General features: G+C 37.4%; 1 protein-coding gene across 3 annotated transcripts in view; it reads right to left on the bottom strand.

The window, feature by feature from the left end:
* Positions 1-12,588, bottom strand: part of EPHA6 (EPH receptor A6) — a 1,038,562-nt gene that overhangs the window by 575,457 nt on the left and 450,517 nt on the right. The window lies entirely within an intron of this gene.

The raw sequence follows: 12,588 nt of genomic DNA, 5'->3' as shown, positions 1-12,588 counted from the left end.
ATGTGTCCTAATGTTTAAAGAGCACAGACTTCCGGACCCTGAACACCTGACTACAAACTCTGGATTGTCCGTTTCTTAACTGCATGATACTGATGTTTTACTTAGTCTATTTTTTGTCGGTTTCCTTGACTGGAAAATGTGTATAATTATACCTTACTGGGCTGGTTTTTATTATGATTTAAGGACAGTGTCTGACACAATGCTTTTAACGTTTTCTCATTAAGTGAAAGTTGAACTGCATCTTTCCTAAAACTAATCAGAACTCCAAAGAACAGATTCTTTCTTGAGACATTATCTCAAACAGTGATAAAATCATTAAGTCAAGTAGGAAACAGCTTAAGAAGCTGCTGTCTCAGTCAGTTCAGTTCAGTCGCTCAGTCGTGTCCGACTCTCCGCGACCCCATGAATCACAGCACGCCAGGCCTCCCTACCATCACCAACTCCCGGAGTACACTCAAACTCATGTCCACAGAGTCGGTGATGCCATCCAGCCATCTCATTCTCTGTCGTCCCCTTCTCCTCCCGCCCCCAACCTTTCCCAGCATCAGAGTCTTTTCCAGTGAGTCAACACTTCGCATGAGGTGGCCAAAGTATTGCAGTTTCAGCTTCAGCTTCAGGCCTTCCAATGAACACCCAGGATCGATCTCCTCTAGAATGGACTGGTTGGATCTCCTTGCAGTATAAGGGACTCTCAAGAGTCTTCTCCAACACCACAGTTCAAAAGCATCAATTCTTCGGCGATCAGCCTTCTTCACAGTCCAACTCTCACATCCATACATGACCACAGGAAAAACCATTGCCTTGACTAGACGGACCTTGGTTGGCAAAGTAATGTCTCTGCTTTTTAATATACTATCAAGGTTGGTCATAACTTTCCTTCCAAGGAGCAAGCGTCTTTTAATTTCATGGCTGCAATCAGCATCTGCAGTGATTTTGGAGCCCCAAAAAATAAAGTCTGACACTGTTTCCACTGTTTTTCCATCTATTTCCCATGAAGTGATGGGACCAGATGCCATGATCTTTGTTTTCTGAATGTTGAGCTTCAAGCCAACCTTTTCACTCTCCTCTTTCACTTTCATCAAGAGGCTTTTGAGTTCCTCTTCACTTTCTGACCTAAGGGTAGTGTCATCTGCATATCTGAGGTTATTGATATTTCTCCCAGCAATCTTGATTCCAGCTTGTGCTTCTTCCAGCCCAGTGTTCCTCATGATGTATTCTGCATACAAGTTAAATAAGCAAGGTGACAATATACAACCTTGACGTACACCTTTTCCTATTTGGAACCAGTCTGTTGTTCCATGTCCAGTTCTAACTGTTGCTTCCTGACCTGCATACAGGTTTCTCAAGAGGCAGGTCAGGTGGTCTGGGATTCCCATCTCTTTCAGAATGTTCCACAGTTTATTGTGATCGACACAGTCAAAGGCTTTGGCATAGTCAATAAAGCAGAAATAGATGTTTTTCTGAAACTCTCTTGCTTTCTCCATGATCCAGTGGATGTTGGCAATTTGATCTCTGGTGCCTCTGCCTTTTCTAAAACCTGCTTGAACATCTGGGAGTTCACGGTTTACATACTGCTGAAGCCTGGCTTGGAGAATTTTGAGCATGACTTTACTAGCATGTGAGATGAGTGCAATTGTGCAGTAGTTTGAGCATTCTTTGGCATTTCCTTTCTTTGGGATTGGAATGAAGACTGACCTCTTCCAGTCCTGTGGCCACTGCTGAGTTTTCCAAATCTGCTGGCATATTGAGTGCAGCACTTTCACAGCATCATCTTTCAAGACTTGAAATAGCTCAACTGGAATTCCATCACCTCCACTAGCTTTGTTAGTAGTGATGCTTTCCAAGGCCCACTTGACTTCACGTTCCAAGATGTCTGGCTCTAGGTCAGTGATCACGTTATCGTGACTATCTTGGTCGTGAAGATCTTTTTTGTACAGTTCTTCTGTGTATTCCTGCCACCTCTTCTTAATATCTTCTGCTTCTGTTAAGACCATACCATTTCTGTCCTTTATCGAGCCCATCTTTGCATGAAATGTTCCCTTGGAATCTCTAATTTTCTTGAAGAGATCTCTTGTTTTTCCTATTCTGTTGTTTTCCTCTCTTTCTTTGCATTGATCACTGAGGAAGTCTTTCTTATTTCTCCTTGCTATTCTTTGGAACTCTGCATTCAGATGCTTATATCTTTCCTTTTCTCCTTTGCTTTTCGCCTCTCTTCTTTTCACAGCTAAGACGCGATGCGAGGGACGCCGGCCCGGCGCAACGAACCACGCAAAGGGGTGCGGCCGTGAGGAGCTACCTCACGCCTGAGGCCAGGGCCGGCAGCCGAGAGGAGCTACCCCACGTCCAACAGGCGGTGGCTGCGCGGGCGTAGGAGGGCCGAGAGGAGCTACTCCACGTTCAAGGTCAGGAGGGGCGGCCTTGAGGAGATACCCCTTGTCCAAGGTAAGCTACAGCGGCTGCACTTTGCTGGAGCGGCTGTGAAGATATTTTCCACAACCAAGGTAAGAGAAACCCAAATAAGACAGTAGGTATTGCTAGGGGGCATCAGAGGGCAGACACACTGAAATCATAATCACAGGAAACTAGCCGATCTGATCACATGGACCACAGCCGAATGTGGTCCACTGGAGAAGGGAATGGCAAACCACTTCAGTATACTTGCCTTGAGAACCCCATGAACAGTAACAAAGGGCAAAATGATAGGATACTGAATGAGGAATTCCCCAGGTCGGTAGGTGCCCAGTGTGCTACTGGAGCTCAGTGGAGAAATAACTCGAGAAGGAACAAAGGGATGGAGCAGGAGCAAAACCAATACCCAGTTGTGGATGTGACCAGTGATAGAAGCAAGGTCCGGTGCTGTAAAGAACAATATTGCATAGGAACCTGGAATGTTAGGTCCATGAATCAAGGCAAATTGGAAGTGGTCAAACAGGAGATGGCAAGAGTGAACGTCGACATTCTAGGAATCAGTGAATTAAAATGGACTGGAATGGGTGAATTTAACTCGGATGACCATTATATCTACTACTGTGGGCAGGAATCCCTTAGAAGAAATGGAGTAGCCATCATGGTCAACAAAAGAGTCCGAAATGCAGTACTTGGATGCAATCTTAAAAATGACAGAATGATTTCTGTTCTTTTCCAAGGCAAACCATTCAGTATTACAGTAATCCAGGCCTATGTCCCAACTAGTAATGCTGAAGAAGCCGAAGTTGAACAGTTCTATGAAGACCTACAAGACCTTTTAGAACTAACACCCAAAAAAGATGTTCTTTTCATTATAGGGGACTGGAATGCAAAAGTAGGAAGTCAAGAAACACCTGGAGTAACAGGCAAATTTGGCCTTGGAGCACAGAATGAAGCAGGGCAAAGGCTAATAGAAATAGAGTTTTGTCAAGAGAATGCACTGGTCATAGCAAACACCCTCTTCCAACAACACAAGAGAAGATTCTACACGTGGACTTCACCAGATGGTCAACACCGAAATCAGATTGATTATATTCTTTGCAGCCAAAGATGGAGAAGCTGTATACAGTTAGCGAAAACAAGACCAGGAGCTGACTGTGGCTCAGATCATGAACTCCTTATTGCGAAATTCAGACTTAAATTGAAGAAAGTAGGGAAAACCACTAGACCATTCAGATATGACCTCAATCAAATCCCTTATGATTATACAGTGGAAGTGAGAAATAGATTTAAGGGACTAGATCTGATTGATAGAGTGCCTGATGAACTCTGGACAGAGGTTCGTGACATTGTACAGGAGACAGGGACCAAGACCATCCCCATGGAAAAGAAATGCAAAAGAGCTGCTGTCTAATAAATGTCTAAAGAGAGAAAGGGCCATGGATTGAAGGCACAGAAAAATAAATGAATGACTAGTTAAGAATTTTGTGATTTATAACATCTTTGGGTTTTTAAGGCTGTATTCAGATTAGGTGTAATGGTACATTTTAGCATTCTACCATGAGAAAAGTTGACAGACATTCTAATATCTGGCATGAGGTGGAAGAGATTTAGTACCTGAGGCACCTAGTAGCTCATCCACCGTGAAGGTACCAAGATTCTGATTCATACATGAATTCACTTCCTGCTTTGAGCCTAGTAAAGCTGTTCTCTGGTCTCCTTTTCATATACCTGCCCTCATTTAACCAGATGCATAATAACCCTCACTGCCTTCCCTACTTTTTTTTACCTGAACTAATCATTATTTATACATCTCTATTTTCTAATATTTCTTCTGGGTATTCTGTTAAGATAAAACACAGCTTTATGATACCCTTTCCTATCAACACTAGACTATCTGTTTCAAGATAGTAATTAACTTCCTGCTTAATCTGTCACACTTAATTTGAAATTGGGCACACAAAGCTATTAAAAACTGTGGTTGTGGTGTTTGCATCCGGCTGAGACACTAGCCACTGGCAGCCTTGATTTATCACTCTTCATTTAAATTCCTGTGCCAATGATTTTAGTTCCTAAATGCTGTGACTGGCATTTATGGATTTCAAAATCAAAGTGAAACTAAGCTACAGTTAAGAACTCAACAGCTCAGATCTATGAAAAACGGCTTTATAACTGAACACCCTGCAGTTAAATCCTAGGGGCTTGACCAAATAGTGCTTAGTGCTCAGAGATGTTGCTGTGGGAAGACAAATGTCCCATTATAATGACTGTTTATAAATCACAATCAAACTATGCATCTTGTAGCAGTGCCATGTAAATTTGCTCCCAGATGGAAACTATTTTTTGCTAAGCCTGTTTCCTTAAAAGAATAACTCCCTAAAAGTAAGCTTCTCCTTCTGACAAATCTCATCTTTGACATTCAAATCTTTTTTATCCAACATTGCTCACGTTTGAAGAAGCAGAATATAACATTACTACTAAGACCTTCTCCATAATACTGCATGAAAACTGCTTCCTAAATTGAATGAGCATAATTCTATAACTTTCTTATTAAAGGCTGACTGTGGTGCAAATTTTGATTCACTGAAAGCTTCTTCAGATATGAACATGGAGAATTAGGCTTTTTCTACAACTCTGCCAGAAACAAACTGTGAAAATTTGTTCCTCCTGCATGGCTTCATAATCTCAAAGCTCAACCCTTCTTATATGGCCAGTCCAAATGTTCTTCTTCCTTTTATGGTAAAGTTCCTCCAGAAATTACTCCAGCTCAGTTAAGCATCTCTCCTCTTAACGAAAGCATTCACATCTGATTCTTGTAACTTGAATGCTTAACTTAAAAATATGCTTTTTATTTTTTGCTTGCCTTTTTCAGTCTGCTAAACTTGTCTCCCTAAATACAGTAAGTAAGGTATTTCAGGAAGCCACACTAATTTCTCCTTTCCTTATCAATACTACATGATAAGCCATTGTACTAATCATGCGTCATGGCTTAGTAAAGGTTTGCTCACTCATTTATTAAACAAGTATTTATATAGCTTTATACCTTTATACCTTCAATGCTCCAGGGATAGAGTAACGTGTGTTCAGTCACTTAGTCAGTTTACTAGATAAATGACAGAGATACTACTCTGTTATCTGTGTCTATTTTAGTTCTTAGAATGATCATCAGGTGATATTGATGCTTATTACTAGTACTGTCTCTACATGTTTTGGTAACATCATGTAACACAAACCTGGTAAAGTAGTAACAGAAGAGAGTTAATAGGAGACATTGAAGATGGTGCTACCCAAGAATGGCTTTGGAGCTGAATCCTAGAATGCCCTCCCTTTGTCTCACTTTGAGGAAAAAAAGGTTTGAGTCACCTTGCCTTCTTATTGCCCTCTTATTGCAGAAGGACAGCAAAGGGAAATGAAGTAATCATATAGGTACAAAAGAACTAATCATTAAAACCATTCTCCTCTTAACTTTGTATATGTATGCTCAGTTGTGTCGAACTCTGTGACCCCATGGACTGCAGCCTGCCAGACTCCTCTGTTTATAGGATTTCCTAGCAAGAATACTGGAGTGGTTGCCGTTTTCTATTCCCAGGAAATCTTTCTGACCCAGAGATCAAACCCACGTCTCTTGCATCTCTTGCAATGGCAGGCAGATTCTTTACCACTGCACCACCTGGGCTGGGAAGATGCCCTAGAGAAAAGAAAGGCTACCTACTCCAGTATTCTGGCCTAGAGAATTCCATGGACTGTACAGTCCCTGGAGTTGCAAACAGTCAGACACAAATGAGTGACTTTCACTTTTCCAGAAGCTTAAAATCTATTGTTGAAAGATTAAATGATATTTGGAATTTATTACTTCAAGGAAATAAGTGACAGAATAAGGAACACATGCAAATCAGTTTGAAGAGTTACTTAGGTACAATCTTGAGAAATGATAAAAGCAAAGGGTAAACCAAAAAAACCAAACAAATGAAAAAAAAAGGAAGCTGAAAGTGGCAGAGCCTGTAATGTGGGGAAAAAATGGTAAGAAGGGAGAGGCAGGGATGACAGTTATATTTCTATGTTTAAACCATATAAAATTTAATCTATTTACAGTCAAGTTTCTAATTATATATGAGAAGGAAATGACAAACCACTGTAGTATTCGTGCCTGGAAAATCCAATAGACAGAGTAGCCTGGTGGGCTACAGTCCATGGGTTGCAAGAGTCAGACACGACTTAGCGACTAAATCACTGCCACCACATATATTATCTATCTATCTATATATATGTATATTCCAAAAAATAGAATATTTATTTTTTCTTGCTGAGAATAAGGTAATATGGACTTGAATATGGGATGAAATATTACTGAGATACTTCTTTATGTCCAAAAAAATTGCACAAATTGAAGTCACCATGGTAAACTAACAATAATACTGCAAAATATTACAGGGTAAGACCTATAGCAAGAGCTGTATACATGGAAAATTATAATGAGATTTTTTATGGAGTAGGTTTCCTCTCAGTTGAGGTATCAAATTTATAAACTATGTTATTGTCATATTTTTATTATGTCAAGTCTTTGGAATTATATAGAAATCTGTTTTAAAATATTAAAAGCCCATGCCCATAGAATGTTCATATTATTCAATGTAATTACTGAATATTATAATGCTCATCATGTTATCCAATGTAACAGACTTATTTTGCAGATGAAGAATCTGAGGTCCAGAAAGATTAAATATCTTGCCTGAATTTACACAGCTGGATAGTAGCAGTTTAGGGATTAGAACTCAGAGTTGATCAGATTCTTACCAGCTGTTTCCTGTCTCTCTATATGACTAAACTATAGACATTTAAAGAGAATAAAAAAAAAATGACATGATGAGCTATAAATTCATAAGAATGAAGATGGTAAATAGCAGGATAAAGTATGTACACAGGATATGAAATTTAAGGCCCTGGAGATCCATAATACCAAACAGACTATAATCTCTCCTGTATATTTCCAGTACATTCTTGTTTAAGTTGACACAACTGAACATTACGCCTTCTGTAGGTTTGTTCCAAAATGATGAGCCTATGAACAAAATACTTACTGTTGATATCCTAGGTGAGCGCTTTATGATTAAGGGGCAAAAGGATCAGGGTGTTAAATCTTTAAAAAGTTCACTTTATGTATGTTAGAAATTTGTGTGTATGTGTATTTCTTTACACTCATACACTTAATTTACCTATATCTTTAGTAAATATTTAATGTATAGATTTTATGTGAAATGTGTAACCTTATACCTTAGGATATATTTATGGACAAACCAATAGAAAAACTTTACATGCAATGGAAATGCAGAGCATGGTAATTATGGTAACAGGGTAAATATAAGGAGCAATAATAGGATAATCAGGGCCAGATCATGGAGGAGCTTACAAGTCACTTTAGAGAACTAAACAACCATAGACCCACCCCACAGAGAAAAACAGTGCCAACATTAGAAAATTTTGCTATTCATTTTCTTATGATTGCATGTGTACATTAGTTGTTTACATACTTGGATGATGATATATATAGAGTTTCAGGGCCTGCAGTCCTTACAATACTGTCAGCATTATTCTCATTCATTAAACTTAATATTCTGCCTTATAGACATAATACATTTGTTGACTATTTATTCTTGGTAATTTAGGATATTTACACATTTCATTATTATACTTAATGCATGATTATACTATTTCTATATGTTTTATTTTTCTTAAGATACTAATGGCATCACTGACTGGATGGACATGAGTCTGAGTGAACTCCGGGAGTTGGTGATGGACAGGGAGGCCTGGTGTGCTGTGATTCATGGGGTCGCAAAGAGTCGGACATGACTGAGCGACTGAACTGAACTGAACTGAACTGAAGATACTAATATCAGTCAGTTCAGTTGCTCAGTCATGTCCAACTGTTTGCGACCCTGCATGCCAGGCCTCCCTGTACATCACCAACTCCAGGAGTTTACTCAGACTCATGTCCATTGAGTTAGTGATGCCATCCAACCATCTCATCCTCTGTCATCCCCTATTGATCTAAGATGTGTTCTTTATCCTATTTTAAATTTCTCTGTATATTAAGAACTGTTTTCCAAGGCTCTTTTATTCCTTTAACCAGAAACTGTTTCTATCTTCTCCATGGAAATATAAATTAATTCCTAAAATATGAGCTAATTATTCATTAGTTGATTTTGACTAAATATACTACTGTTTTAAGGAATATCCCTGAATGAGAATCATTTTGAAGAAAAAGCCATATACAAATGGAACAGCATGACATTTTTCATTTATATAAAACCTTCATTATCTAGCAACCGATATTTTCAATATATAAGTACAATGTAATGAACTTATAGATAATATTATGAAAACTTGATACCACATTTTCTAAGAAAACTTAATTGGAAATTTACATGCATCCCAATGTTCAAAACAGAGCTATTTATAGTTGCCAAGATGTAGAGGCAACCGAAATAAAATTTTGCCATTTGCAAAAGCATGGATGGACTTGGAGGATATTATGGTAACAGAAATGTCAGACAAAGATAAACACAAAGATAAACATGATGAAGTATCTGCCTGCAATGTAAGAGACCTGGGTTTGACCGCTGGGTCAGGAATATCCCTTGGAGAACTTGCTACCCACTCCAGTATTCTTCCCTAGAAAATTCCATGGACAGAGGAGCCTGGTGGGCTACTGTCCATGGGGGTCACAAAGAGCTGGACATGACTGATTCTACATGATGATACATATAGAATCTAAACAATCACAACTAATGAATATAACAAAAAGAAACAGACTAATAGAGAACAAATTAGTGGTTACCAATGGGGAGGAGACAGGTTGGGAGAAGCAATATAAGGGTAAGAGTTTAAAAGGTATGAACTATTATGCATAAAAAAGCTACAAGGATAAGCACAGGGGATACAGCCAGTATATTTTACCATATTATACCATACCAGTATATTTTACCATAACTATAAATAGAGCATAATAACCTTTAAAATTGTTATCATTATATTATATAACTAACATATTAATATATAGCATTGCACATACTATATTATACATAAATTTAAAAAGAAGCACTATAATTTTCCTTAAAAAATCAACTTCCTATTAGGGTGACTCTTTCCATACTCTACCTCTGGTGCCCCTGATACCATGACAAGCTACAGTGGACTTAAAAGTTACATGAAGGCAAGTATATGACTTCATTCCCACCTCTGAAACTGTGAGCTACCACAAAGGAGGAAAAATAAAGCTATGGAAGCAGAAAATAAATTTAAATTAATAAAAGAAATGAAAAATTGGGACATTTGTAGAGAAGAGCTTAGAGAATGATAGTTCAATATCATAGCACAAAAATGATGAGTTTGCCTTAAAAGATCATTAAAACTTTATCTAATTCTTCATATGTAAAGAAAGTGGACATATCAAGGATATATCATTTAAAAAAAGGTCTGTCATAATTTAATGCATTTAGGTTGCTTCTTGCATTTCACCTACCATTATGAATTCCTTTTTTATTGAGAAAATTAGAGTAAAAATTACATTATATAAATTTAAAAAAAATCTCCAATAAATAAATAAATAAGTTGAAGTAATCTAACTAGACTGTTTTACTGATGGTTTCCTATCTCAAAGAGTTATGATGCAGAGAAAGAGACCATCTAGCTCTTGAAGTGCAATTTATTCTTTTGTATTTTCTTCTTTAATAGGCTAATAGGCAGAGGGAAGATTTTAGGCAAAATACATGGAAGACAGGCTTCTTAGGTGATGCCAATGGTAAAGATCTCGCATGGCAACGTAGGAGACATAAGAGATGAGGGTTCAGATCCCTGAATCAGGAAGATCTCCTGGAGGAGGGCATGGCAAGAATACTAGAATAGTATGGACACTCCCATGGACAGGAGAGCCTGGAGGGCTACACAGTCCAGGGGGTCACAAAAGAGTAGGACATGACAAGCAACTTAGCACGCATACACAAAGAAGACCATTCTAAAAGAGTCAGTTAAAATATACAAGAAAATTGGAATTATTTCTCAGATATATTCGAAATGGGATAAAAATGACATTTATTTGTAACATAAAATATATTTATCCAAATGTTATAACATTTATAAATGCATCTTGATTGAAGACTTGTAGCTGAAGTATACATTCTCTTGAGATTCTTCAAGGTATATGAAAATTGCCACCTTATAAGTATATAATATGAGCTGGCAGCAGTTAGGGTAATCAAAGTCAGATGGTGGAAAATATTTTAGGACATAATTTTACATGTCAGTTATCTTTAAATTTAAAAATATAATTAAGTAGCACTTCAAATAGAGTTTAATTGTTCCGCTCTTAATACAAGTATCTCACATTTTGAAAAACAACTAAATAAAAACCAACTTTGAACATTTTAAATATTCAAAACTGTTCAGCACATTTCTTATAACAACAGAAAGAGGAACCTAGTCCCAATTTCTAGGAATCTAAATGCTCAGATCCTGCCTACAACTGACCAACACACTTATCTTGAAGAAAAGTAATTAAAAAAACTTTATAAAATTATAAGATAGGACATAAATATCAAGCCTATCAAAATATAATTCAAACTCATAGAAAGTAGTCAATTATTCACTATTTATATAAAGAAACCTTGGAACAGGAAGTTGAGAGAGGACATCAATTTGCACAGGATTTGTAAAGTAAAGGGTAATCATATCTTAGAGATATAGTGATTCAGCAGAAGAGTAAAATAAGCTTTTTAAAGACAAAGCAAAACTGAATGAAAAGGATATGTCTGTCTATCCACGTATTATAGATATATTTATTATCCTTGGAATATTATTTATTTGCTTTATTGAGAGATTACTTAAGATATAAGCTGGATAAGAATTTGAAAAAAATGAATACAAGTAATTCAGTGAGCCAAGCTATAATTATTTTGAAGGAAAAAAAGCACTTTTTTGTCTTAGGGTACACTTTAGAAGTGACTCAGTACAACAATATAGAATTTATCTTTAGGTCTATTAGAATTGCCAAATAATTAGAACAGCTTTAGGCAAATTATGAAGCTATCTTTCAATTCTTTTTGTTTTTCATCTTTCATAACTAAAAGCTTTGCTTACTGTATGATAGAATAAATATATGGTCAAACATCTAGTCTCTCTTTCATAGAAATAGAAAAATGAAATGTCAACATTTACCACCTATCACATCACTATTTAATCATTTATTACTTTATACATATTTTAAGGACTTGCATGCTAAGTAATATTTTAGGCACTCAGTATTCAAAAATGTATATTGAATCAGATATATGTTTAATTTTTATTTTTTCTTAGCTAAGCGCTAAAGAATTTTAAGGAATGAAAGACTGTTGACTGCGCTGTAGTAGACACCTCATTTCAAACACTCTAACACGCGCTTGTTTTTCACGACATGGCACACAGCACAGTACTTGGCACATCATAGTTACTGAACGTAGTCGTTTTCTGACTCACATGTAGAGGTAAATGGGAAAAAGAATGACATCACTATTTGGTAAAATGCTTTCAGGACAGATTTCAGGAGTCTGCTTGACTTTCTTAGCTGCACGGATCTATAATCCTGCTTAGAGTATAATGCTTAGCTACTGCCATCTTGAAATTCTTAATAATTTTATCTTTAGCTCATATTTTGTAAGCGACGTCTGATGGGACAATTGAGAGCTTGATACCCCAGCTTTCTCATTCACCCCATGCAGGCAGCCAACAGTTTTCTGGCAAGGAGGTTTAAAGACCTTTAGAGTTCTCCCTTCCACTGTGGGTTGGGAAGCCCTGGGAATCTGGAGGTGTCATCAATCTCCCTACAACTATCCCTGTGCAGAGGGAGGGTCTCTGGACTGGATCAGTGCCTGGGGACACCCTTCCTTCCTCTTTCCAAGGTTTTGAGTCTGTCTTATATTTTGTCTGTCCTGGTCTGCTTGAGATAACATTGAGGACTGGAGACACCAAGTGGTGCAGGACTATAGGAAAAAAAAACTGTTCTGTACTCTCTCCACATGAGTTAAATGCTCTTATCTTTACATTTAAAAGTAGCATTGAGTAATATAAAGATGAATGGTAAAGTTTATGCTTGTAATTTGAAATTTACTTTTTCTTTACTTGGACATTAAATGGCAAATAAAAAAGTAC

The sequence above is a fragment of the Moschus berezovskii genome, chromosome 1 (assembly GCF_049115385.1).
Source record: "Moschus berezovskii isolate FMDL1 chromosome 1, NW_MosBer_1.0, whole genome shotgun sequence".
Classification (NCBI taxonomy): domain Eukaryota; kingdom Metazoa; phylum Chordata; class Mammalia; order Artiodactyla; family Moschidae; genus Moschus; species Moschus berezovskii.
Note: the sequence above shows the minus strand (reverse complement) of the source record. Positions and strands in the feature narration are given on the sequence as shown.